This window comes from Rhinoderma darwinii, chromosome 5, assembly GCF_050947455.1.
Source record: "Rhinoderma darwinii isolate aRhiDar2 chromosome 5, aRhiDar2.hap1, whole genome shotgun sequence".
NCBI classification, from domain to species: Eukaryota; Metazoa; Chordata; class Amphibia; order Anura; family Rhinodermatidae; genus Rhinoderma; species Rhinoderma darwinii.
This window is the reverse complement of record NC_134691.1, coordinates 217052748-217065662: the sequence shown is the minus strand read 5'-3', so window position 1 is coordinate 217065662 and position 12915 is coordinate 217052748.

Sequence of the window (12915 nt, the reverse complement as noted above, 5' to 3'; positions counted from 1 at the left end):
TGTGAATGCTGTTATGTTGGCTGCTCCTGCCCTCTGGAACATCACCCATGTATAAGGTACATATTGGATGACCAGTATATGGACTCAAGGATAATCACGGTACAACTGGGCGCTACTTGAACATGGAAAGGACTACATTCCTTACACATTCAAGACTATATATTTGTGTTTTACAAGTAGGCTTTGAACATCTTTTCCGTTAATTTAGTGGTAACTTTTGATGGTGCAGCCGCAGTGTTTTCTGCTAAATTTGATCACTACTTTTTAAAAACATTTATTGTAGGCAAAATACAAAACATTTAGAAAAAAATGTTCAAAATTCATTGTATTAGGCAAGTTGTCTTTGAAATTACTTTTATGAGGCAGGTTTCAAAATTAACAGCAGGTCATGCTTGAGAACTTACCAAAATGTCTACATTAAAGCAGACATTAGACATAGGAAAGAGTGATATCAATTTACAAGGCTATTACTTTTGACTTAGGTGATATTAATGATGAGAAACTAAACCCGACTGTAAAAGTCTGAACTATTATAATATAGCATTGTTTATACGGCATGGTGATTGCCATAAGAAAAAAACGCTGTAATTGCTGTTTTTTTGGTCACCTTACTTCCCAAAAATGGTATATAAAGTGATCAAAAAGTTGTATGTACCAGCCTGCCCCGCTAAAAACAAACCATCACATAGTTCCATCGACGGAAAAATAAAAGTTATGGGTCACAGAATATACCGACACAAAAAATATTTTTTTTTATTAAATTGCTCTTTTTCTAAAAGTAATAAAAATAAATAAATTCGGTATTATCGGAATCGTATTGACCCACAAAATAACAGTAACATGTCATTTTTATTGTTCGGTGAATTCCGTAAAAACAAAACCCAATGAACAATGAAGGAAGCGCTGTCTTTCTTTCATTCCATGCCACAAATTTTCCCAGTATATTATATGGTGAATTAAATAGTACCATTAAAAACTACAACTTGTCCTGCAAAACAAAAAAAAAGCCCTCATACGGCTATGTGATCAGAAAAATAAGAACGTCACAGCTTTTGGAATGCAGTGAGGAAAAGACGAAAATGAAAAATGGCTCTGGAAGGTTTAAAATCTGTTTAAAGTATTTATATATAATTCTACTTTGACTTTTTCTGTATTCTTTCAGTTATATATTAATAACTTACCTGAAGAAGCCTTGTTCAGCATGACTTTACAGGCAATGTTGATCCTTGTCCCAGTGGAGCAGACAGACAAGTGTATGCAATTAAGAAGAACAATTGAAGCGCTGCTCTTGCAAAATGAAGTCACCTTAATAGCACCATTACCATGGTAACTCCATCTTGCAGTATGTGTCAGCTCTCTAAGTTTGTCTAGAATCCTGAAAATATGATATATATATATATATATATATATATATATATATATACATATACATATATATATATATTTATTTTTACTTTGTTTTTTAAAGACAGAAAAAATAATCATTGCTGTGTGTTATATTAGCGATTAAGCAATTGCATAGTGTAGTGGATTAAGAAAATGTAAATAAAACGTGAAATAAAATGTTTAAATATATTAATGAAAAGAAAAAAGAGGAAAAAGCACAAACCCCTCTTCAAAAAAAATGCTTTATTATGCCAAATAAAAAATGGAATAAAAAAGTAATATATATATATACCAGTACATTACAGTTTAAAAGTTAAAAAAAATAAAGTAATGTTAAATTAAAAAAATTAACAATCTAAAAAATACACAATTTTTTTTTTAAACAAACCTTAAAATAAAAGTCTCAATACATAAAATATACACACATTCGGTATTGTCGTGATTGTAATAACCTGCACAACAAATTTATAGCGTCATTTATGATGCGTATGCTGTAAAAAATTAAATAAAAATTGCTTTCTTTCACTTATTAATGTGAATTATGAATTTTAAACCTCCATGTGCCTCACATTAAAAGTAATTAACTCCACCATGCACCTCACACATTAACCCAATGTTGTTAATTATAACTGTGAGAAACATGATGGAGTTAATTACTATTAATGTGAGGCACATGGAGTTTCAGAATTCATCACACCATGTGCCTCACATCAGAAAATTGAACTTTTTTTTTATATTATTGTTGGCAAAGTATAGTTTTGGTATCGAGAATCGCAATACTACACAAAGTATCGATATCGAACTCCAAATTCTGGTATAGTGACAATACACCAATGAAAATGTCAACTCATCCCACAAAAAGGTCCTCACACAGCTCCATCAACGAAAAAAATAAAAAATTATAGCTCTTAGAAAACAGAGACACCAGAGCTGTTGGGGTGAGGCCGTAATCGGGATTGCTGTTTTTTGATCCCCCCTCCTAAAAAAGTTATAAAAGTTAATCAACACATTGTATGTACCCCAATATAGGGACATTAAAAAATGCAACACGACCGACAAAAATCAAGCCCTCATAAGTCGATGCAAAAAAAAAAAATGTTGTAGGTCTTGGAATGCAGCGACACAATTTTTCTTAATGGAAAAGTAGAAAAACAAAAAATATATATAAATTTGGTATCGCCGTAATTTTACTGACCAGCAGAATAAGGTTAATGTGTCATTTATACCACATGGTGAGTGCCGTAAAAACAAAACCCAAAAAACAATGAAATAAAATAATAGAAGTTAGACATCTTATACGTATTCCAAAATGGTGCCACTGAAAAATACAATACTTATCCTTCAAAACACAAGCCCTAATACAGCTACATAGATGGAAAAATAAAAAATGTATGGCTCTTGTAATACGTCAGTATAGAAAATAATAAAGACATCACATACACTACCGTTCAAAAGTTTGGGGTCACCCAGACAATTTTGTGTTTTCCATGAAAACTCACACTTATATTTATCAAATGAATTGCAAAATGACTAGAAAATATAGTCAAGACATTGACAAGGTTAGAAATAATGATTTTTATTTGAAATAATAATTTTCTCCTTCAAACTTTGCTTTCGTCAAAGAATGCTCCATTTACAGTAATTAGAGCATTGCAGACCTTTGGCATTCTAGCTGTTAATTTGCTGAGGTAATCGAGGAGAAATTTCACCCCATGCTTACAGAAGGCCCTCCCACAAGTTGGATTGGCTTGATGGGCACTTCTTGCGTACCATGCTATCAAGCTGCTCCCACAACAGCTCTATGGGGTTGAGATCTGGTGACTGCGCTGGCCACTCCATTACAGACTTAATACCAGCTGCCTGCTTCTTCCCAAAATAGTTCTTGCATAATTTGGAGGTGTGCTTTGGGTCATTGTCCTGTTGTAGGATGAAATTGGCTCCAATCAAGCGCTGTCCACAGGGTATGGCATTGCATTGCAAAATGGAGTGATAGCCTTCCTTATTCAAAATCCCTTTTACCTTGTACAAATATCCCACTTTACCAGCACCAAAGCAACCCCAGACCATCATATTACCTCCACCATGCTTGACAGATGGCGTCAGGCACTCTTCCAGCATCTTTTCAGTTGTTCTGTGTCTCACAAATGTTCTTCTGTGTGATCCAAACACCTCAAACTTCGATTCGTCTGTCCATAACACTTTTTTCCAATTTTCCTCTGTCCAATGTCTGTGTGCTTTTGCCCATATTAATCTTTTCCTTTTATTAGCCAGTCTCAGATATGGTTTTTTCTTTGCCACTCTGCCCTGAAAGCCAGCATCCCGGATTCGCCTCTTCGCCCTTTGCGGGTACTATTTAATGAAGCTGCCAGTTGAGGACCTGTGAGGCGTCTATTTCTCAAACTAGAGACTCTAATGTACTTGTCTTGTTGCTCAGTTGTGCAGTGGGGCCTCCCACTTCTCTTTCTACTCTGGTTAGAGCCTGTGTGTGCTGTCCTCTGAAGGGAGTAGTACACACCGTTGTAGGAAATCTTCAGTTTCTTGGCAATTTCTCGCATGGAATAGCCTTAATTTCTAAGAACAAGAATAGGCTGTCGAGTTTCACATGAAAGCTCTCTTTTTCTAGCCATTTTGAGAGTTTATTCGAACCCACAGATGTAATGCTCCAGATTCTCAACTAGCTCAAAGGAAGGTCAGTTTTATAGCTCCAATAAAGAGCAAAACTGTTTACAGCGGTGCTAACATAATTGCACAAGGGTTTTCAAGTGTTTTCTAATCATCCATTAGCCTTCTAACACAGTAAGGGTATGTGCACACGATAGCAGGCATTTACGTGTGAAAAGACAGACTGTTTTCAAGAGAAAACAGTTGCCTCGTTTCACACGTAAATGCTCCTCCTCGTAATATACGAGGCGTCTGTGACGCTCGTAAATCTTGAGCTGCTCTTCATTGAGTTCAATGAAGAACGGCTAAAATTACGTTGCAAAGAAGTGCCCTGCACTTCTTTGCCGAGGCAGTAAATTTTCGCGTCGTCGTTTGACAGCTGTCAAACGACGACGCGTAAATTACAGGTCGTCTGCACAGTACGTCGGCAAACCCATTCAAATGAATGGGCAGATGTGTGCCGACGTATTGTAGCCCTATTTTCAGGCGTAAAACGAGGCATAATACGCCTCATTTACGTCTGAAAATAGGTCGTGTGAACCCAGCCTTAGCAAACACAATGTACCATTAGAACACTGGAGTGATGGTTGCTAGAAATAGGCCTCTATACACCTATGTAGATATTGCATTAAAAACCAGACGTTTCAGCTAGAATAGTCATTTAGCACATTAACCCCTTAAGGACGCAGCCTAGTTTGGGCCTTAAGGCTCAGAGCCCATTTTTCAAATCTGACATATTTCACTTTATGTGGTAATAACGTCGGAATGCTTAAACCTATCCAAGCGATTCTGAGAATGTTTTCTCGTGACACTTTGGGCTTCATGTTCGTGGTAAAATTTGGTCGATATATTCAGTCTTTATTTGTGAAAAATTGCAAAATTTAGAGAAAATTTACAAAAAATAGCATTTTTCAGAATTTAAATGCATCTGCTTGAAAAACAGACGGTTATACCACCCAAAATAGTTACTAGTTCACATTTCCCATATGTCTACTTTAGATTGGCATCGTTTTTTGAACATTATTTTATTTTTCTTGGACGTTACAAGGTTTAGAACATAAACAGCAATTTCTCATATTCTTAAGAAAATTTCAAAAGCCTTTTTTTGAAGGTGCCAGTTCAGTTCTGAAGTGGATTTGAGGGGCCTATGTATTAGAAACCCCCATAAAACACCCCATTTTAAAAACTAGACCCCTCAAAGTATTCAAAACAGCATTTAGAAAGTTTTTTAACCCTTCAGGCATTTCACAGGAATTAAAGCAATGTGGAAATGAAATTTGCAAATTTCATTTTTTCTGCTGAATTTCAATTTTATTCAATTTTTTTTTAGTAACAGAGAAGGTTTTACCAGAGAAACACTACTAAATATGTATTGTCCAGATTCTGCAGTTTTTAGAAATGTCCCACATGTGGCTCTAGTGCGCTCGTGGACTAAAACACAAGCCCTAGAAGCAAAGAAGCACCTAGTGCATTTTGAGGCCTCTTTTTTATTAGAATATATTTTAGGCAGCATGCCAGGTTTGAAGAGGCGTTGAGGTATCAAAACAATGGAAACCCACCAGAAGTGACCCCATTTTGGAAATTACACCCCTCAAGGAATTCATTTATGGTTTTTGTTATCATTTTGACCGCACAGTTTTTTCACAGCACCTATTTGAATTGGGCTGTGAAATGAAAAAAATGATATTTTTTCCAATAAAATGTCATTTTTGATCAAATTTTCTTATTTTCACAGGGAACAACATACCCCATTTTGTTGCCCAATTTGTCCTTAGTGCGGCAATACCCCATTTGTGGTGATAAACTGCCGTTTGGGCCCATGGGAGGGCTCAGAAGGAAAGGAGCGCTATGTGTTTGTTGGAGTCCAGATTTTGCTGGATTGGTTTTCGGGTGCCATGTCGCATTTGCAGAGCCCCAGAGGTATCAAAGCAATGGAAACCCACCAGAAGTGACCCCATTTTGGAAACTACACCCCTCAAGGAATTCATTTATGGTTTTTGTTATCATTTTGACCGCACAGGTTTTTCACAGCACCTATTTGAATTGGGCTGTGAAATGAAAAAAAATGATATTTTTTCCAATAAAATGTCATTTTTGATCAAATTTTCTTATTTTCACAGGGAACAACATACCCCATTTTGTTGCCCAATTTGTCCTTAGTGCGGCAATACCCCATTTGTGGTGATAAACTGCCGTTTGGGCCCATGGGAGGGCTCAGAAGGAAAGGAGAGCTATGTGTTTGTTGGAGTCCAGATTTTGCTGGATTGGTTTTCGGGTGCCATGTCGCATTTGCAGAGCCCCAGAGGTATCAAAGCAATGGAAACCCACCAGAAGTGACCCCATTTTGGAAACTACACCCCTCAAGGAATTCATTTATGGTTTTTGTTATCATTTTGACCGCACAGGTTTTTCACAGCACCTATTTGAATTGGGCTGTGAAATGAAAAAAATTATATTTTTTCCAATAAGATGTCATTTTTGATCAAAATTTCTTATTTTCACAGGGAACAACATACCCCATTTTGTTGCCCAATTTGTCCTTAGTGCGGCAATACCCCATTTGTGGTGATAAACTGCCGTTTGGGCCCATGGGAGGACTCAGAAGGAAAGGACCACCATTTGGCCTACTGGAGCTTTTCTGGTGCTAAGTCATGTATGCAGAAGCCCCTGAGGTACCAGTACAGTTGAAACCCCCGAGAAGTGACCCCATTTTAAAAACTACACCCTTAAGACATTCATCTAGAGGTGTAGTGAGCATTTTGACCCCACAGGTACTGTGTAAAAGATAATGCGCAGCAGATGGTGCAGTGTGAGATTTGCAATTTTATATATGTATATGCCATTTCAGTGTCCAATATAGTGTGCCCAGCATGCGCCACCGGAGATATACACCCCTTAAATTGTAATGTGGGTTCTCCTGGGTACGACAATATCCTACATGTGGCTGTTATCAGCTGCCTGGGCATACGGCAGGGCTCAGAAGGGAAAGATGAGGGGGGTAAGCTGTGCGGAGTGCATCAGGGTAAATTAAAAATCAAGCGATGTATGATACATTTTAAAACAATCTTTCATACAGAGCCCTGGTTTTTCGGGACACGTGTCACATTGGTATATTGTGTTCTTCCTTATCCCCCTCTTATAGCAGACTCTGCACCTCTTTTGACTCTTTCCCTTTCCACCGGTTTGGGGAACTTCTCCTGGAAAGTGTTGCCCTGGTACGATGCGTGTGGCCTCGCTTCCAGAAGTACTGGGTGCCCCCCCTTCCTGGTCCCTAAAGATTAGATCTTGAAATTCCAGGAAAGTTCCCCTCTGGCCTGCACATCGACGTAGCACGTACGAATTGTACAAAGCCATCTGTATGATGTGCCCGGCCAGCTTCTTATACCACACCGCATGGCGCTGTAGGGCTTCAGGACTTGATTTGACAAGTCCATCCCTCCCATGTACCTATTGTAGTCCAGGATGCAGTCTGGTTTGGGGGTGGCCTTTCCTTCATATATCCTAAACCTGTAGGTATACCCTGATGCACTCTCACAGCTTATACATCTTCACGCCATACCTTGCCCTCTTACCTGGCAGGTACTGGCGGAATTGAACCCTCCCTTTAAAATGTACCAGGGACTCATCAATAGAAAAACACTTCTCGGGGGTGTATGCTTGGGAAAACCGGGCACTGGAACGGTCTAATAGGGGTCTCCGTTTATACAAACGGTCAAAACTGGGGTCATCTCGGAGTGGGCACTGCTCATTATCAGTATAATGTAAGAAGCGAAGTATTGCCTCATTTATTTATTTTTTTAGGTTCCAGTTCATTTCTGAAGTTGCTTTGAGGGGCCCATATATTAGAAACCCCTATCAAACACCCCATTTTAGAAACTAGACCCCTCAAAGTATTCACAACAGCATGTAGAAAGTTTATGAACCCTTTAGGTGTTTCACAGAAATTTAGAGCAAAGTAGAGGTGAAATTTACTCTTTTTATACCATTTTTTTTATAACACAAAAGGATTTATCAGAGAAACGCAACTCAATACTTATTGCCCAGATTCTGCAGTTTTGAGAAATATCCCACATGTGGCCCTAGTGCGGTAATGGACTGAAGCACCGGCCTCAGAAGCAAAGGAGCACCTAGCGGATTTTGAGCCCTCTTTTTTATTAGGCACCATGTCCGGTTTGAAGAGGTCTTGTGGTGCCAAAACATTGGAAACCCCCCAAAAGTGACCCCAATTTGGAAACTAGACCCCTTGAGGAACCCATTGTAGTTTTCTTGGGGTGCATGCGGCTTTTTGATCAGTTTTTATTCCATTTTTAGGTGGAACGGTGACTAATAAACAGCAATTCTACTATTGTTTTTGTATACTTTTTTTTTTACAGCGTTCACCGTGCGCTATAAATGATATATTAACTTTATTCTGCGGGGCGATACGATTACGGCGATACCAGATGTTTATAGTTTTTTTTTATGTCTTATGGCGTTTGCACAATAAAATACGTTTTGTAAACAATCATTCCCTTTTTGTGTTACCTTATTCTAAGAGCCAGAACGTTTTTATTTTTCAATCAATAAAGCCGTGCGAGGACTTATTTTTTGCGTAACGAACTGTAGTTTCGATCAGTACCATTTTTAGGTACATGCGACTTTTTGATCTCTTTTTATTCCATTTTTTGGGAGGTGAAGTGACCAAACAATTGTGATTGTGGTACGGTTTATTAATATTTTTTTTTACGGCGTTCACCGTGCGGGATAAATAACAAAATAATTTTGTAGTTCAGGCCGTTACGGACGCGGCGATACCAATTATGTATAGTTTATTTGTTTGTTTATATATTTTTATTAATAATAAATGACTGATAAGGGAAAAGGGGGATTTTTACTTTTATTACTTTTAAAACTTTTATTTTCTTATTTTTACACATCTTTTTTTAACTTTTTTTTTACTTTATTACTTTGTCCCACTAGGGGACATGAGGGCAGGAGGCCCTGATCGCAATTCTAATACACTGCACTACATGCGTAGTGCAGTGTATTAGAACTGTCAGCTACTCACTGACAGCAAGCATAGTGGGTCCTGACGTTGTCAGGACCCACTAGGCTTCCGTCTATGGCATAGCCGGACGCCATTGTTTGGTGTCCGGTTGCCATAGTCACCATCGCCGGCCGCTGTCGCGTAGCAGGCCGGCGATGGCAGCTTAACCCCTAAAAAGCCGCGATCTCTATAGAACGCGGCTTTTAAGGGGTTAATCAGCGGGGACACAGCGATCGGTCCCCGCTGTAGGAGCTGTGACAGCTGCTGAACAAGACAGCAGCGTCACAGCTCCTGTATGTGTCGGGAGGACGGCCGAAACGGCCGTTACTCCTGAGACGTACTATTACGGCATGGAGCGCGAACGATACAGCTGCCATGACGTAATAGTACGTCAAGGAGCGGGAAGGGGTTAACAATGTATAGAGTGTATTTCTGATAAATTTTATGTTATCTTCATTGAAAAAAACTGTGCTTTTCTTTCAAAAATAAGGAAATTTCTAAGTGACCCTAAAATTTTTAACAGTAGTGTAGCTTTTCCATTGCAGAGATATTAAAATGTAGCTAAACGTTTGACAAACTTCTGACATGTCATAGTGATGTGTCAGAAGTTTTGATTGGTAGGGGTCCGAGCACTGAAACCCCCACCAATCGCTAGAACGAAGCAGCTGAAGCGCTTAGTGTGAGTGCTCAGCCGCTTTGTGTCTGTCTGGCTTTTTCCGGAAATAAATGTATCAGTGTACGGACTCAATAGAAAGTCTATGAGCTTGTACTCCGATACATCGGCTTTTCGGAAAAAGCCGAACAGACACGAAGCGGCTGAGCGCTCACACGAGCGCTGCAGCTGCTTCGTTCTAGCAATTGGTGGTGGCCTCAGTGCTCGGACTCCCACCAATCCATACTTCTAACATGTCACTATGACATGTCAGATGTTTGTCAAATGTTTAGCTACACTTTAAGAACTAGCATTATCAAATAGAACCACAGCCATTTTCAGGTCCTCTATAGTCTGGTGTCCCTATATTATAATAAATAACCCATAAATTCCTTAGAGTCCATTCGAAGCGAGATGTCTCTAGGTCATCGTGGAACCCTGAAAGATAATTCTGATCTTTACTGGGAAAACAAGAGCATACTGCTTATTAGCTTTTCTGAGCCTCCTTTTCTCTTCTTCAAACTCAGCTCTTAATTTATTCAAAATAGTCAGGGAAAATAAAAGTGTCATTGTACAGTAGCTTCTAGATATTTCTGCTTTTTCTCAGGATAAAATCCAAATCCTTGCTGTATAATAACATCACTGGTATGGGCCTGGGTGGTGACCTTGGTAGACACGTAGTACATTTTTGACCTACCGCTCCTTATTGCTGAGAGGCTTTTACACACTGCCAAGCCCACAACAAGGAGCCAGATCCGTGGCTTCAACCATGAAGTGAAACAGGAGAGCATCTCCACTGAGAGGGGGAGCATCTCCACTGCATTGGGTAAGTACTAGCGGGAGCAAGTGGTAGCCAGCCCGCGTTTCAGCCCAACTTGGAGAAAGGAGGTTGGCTCTAGGCATCTTTGCTAAAGCCAAACAAGTTTCAGGCAGAAAGCAGACAGACATATGATTGGCAGTCAGGGCCCATGATCCAGGCATGCTCTGGCATAGTCCAGCATCTTTATAGCTCCATGGGCACTTAGCCGACACAAAGGTGTGGGAACTTTAAACATCCAACACCTGATCACGTCTTCACCTTTGTAGTGTTTTTTTTCATTTTATTACAATAAATTTTTGTTAAATTACAGTTGCTGTTTATTATATATTTCCTTACACGCTGCTACTAAAATGAAAGAGCAATCTTTACACCTATTAGCAGAATAGCACAAAATCCACCTAAAATATCAATAATGTCCTGTACACACACAAATATTACCTGAACTGGGGTATGACACATCCCAGTTGATCAGCATTCAAAATGAAGACAGTTCTTGTTCTGCAGGTAACTTGAAACAGTGGGTTTTGCAGCAATACTGATGGTAATGTAATGTAAAATAGAGGGACGACCTGGCTGGTAGCACAAACCCAAAAAAGCAGTCCTTGGGGAGCCCCAGTGACATCACTATAAAAACGCTCTTGTGGCCAGCTTAAGGCTAGACTGGTCAATTCAGTCCTACATGTTTCAAAGATAACCATCTCCACCGTCAGGGAATGTAAGCGCATGGGTTGCTTCTGGTATTTATACACTGCGTCCCCTCCCGCAGTATAGTTTCTTGAATTCTACAGGTCAATCCATAACTTGATTCTTGTGGCAGCGGCCATTAAAGTGTGAACTAATTTCAATCATTTTCTTGCAATAAGACTATGTTTGTATATATCAGCATATACTATACTTACAAGTTTAAAAATTACCTTTAGTTCTATGTTAATAAAAAATCATGCAGACTAGCTCATTTATTGTTCTTATACACCAAATCACATTAAGACCAAAAAATATATCCTATATGGCAATAAACAGCTTCTATAGTTCCCAATATAATGCATTTATTACAGGTAATTTAATTTAAAAAAAATCAATATAAAAGTGCTTCCTCATTACTGGAAAGCAAATAATTCAATCTCATTATTAAACCCATTAGGGGATAGTGTATTCAGATTAAAAATCAACTTAGTCTCCATCAGGTGTTTTGTACATACCACATATAATTTTTGACAAGGACACAAAATCACATAAATAATTCCCTTTGTATCACATGATATACAATCTTTTATTTTATAATTTAGAGAGTATCTGCACTTTCAAATTTGTATTATGCATTGATATTATTCCTGCGTCCCAGGTTCATTACTTTACCTTTGAACACGGAAGAAAGGAAAGGAGCATAAGAGCCTATACAATAAAATATATCTTTATTAACACTCTTATGCTCCTTTCCTTTCTTCCGTGTTTAAATGTTTACATAGGAGTGCCTTTATCGTTACTCGGGGAGTATGCTTTACCTTATAGCAGCTAGCCCCTCTTTTTGAAATTGCTGTAGGAGTTTTTTTTTTTTTTGTCTATATATCATTACTTTTCCTGTATCAAGATTAAAATTCATCTGCCATGTTTTTTTCCCAGGCTACCAGTTTATCTAGGTTTTCGGAAATAATGTACAATCAATTTGAGCTTTAAGTATCCTACAATATTTTGTACTGTATCATCAGCAAAAACGGACACTTTAATTTCAATCCCATCCACAAGGTCATTAATAAAGAAATTAAAAGGAATTGGTCTTAACGCAGAATATTTGAATGACAAACATCCAGATTTGCACTAACTTCTTCATAGAAACTGAGTATGTAGGTTTAAGATCTCCTGGAGCGAAGCTTTACCTTGCAGCCGCTGACAAGGTTGTTGGTGTCATGAAGATGTCTGTTGATGATATTGAGAAGGTCAAAAAATTAATCGGCATTGAAAATATTCACTATTTAAATGATGGCTTGTGGCACATGAAGACTTTCAACTGTAACCTGGACTTGAAAGTAACTTTTTATTTGTGTGATTAAATGTGATATAGTCTGTGCTGCTTAATAAAGATTAACATAACAAAAAAAAAAAGAAAGAAAAAAGAAACCGAGCACGTTAGTTTGGCACAACCTGTTTTTCATGAATCCATGCTGGCTAGCAGTTATTAAACTATTCTCCACTTTATACTGTTGCAGTTCATATCTTTTACATACCACAGATGTCAAACTTAATGGACGGTAGTTATTCGGTTCCACACTCTTACCCTTCTTAACCCCTTGTCGTTGCTGCTGGTTTTTGTCATAACGCCGGAGCCCTCATTTTCAAATCTGACATAAGTAAGTTTATGTGGTAATAACTTTA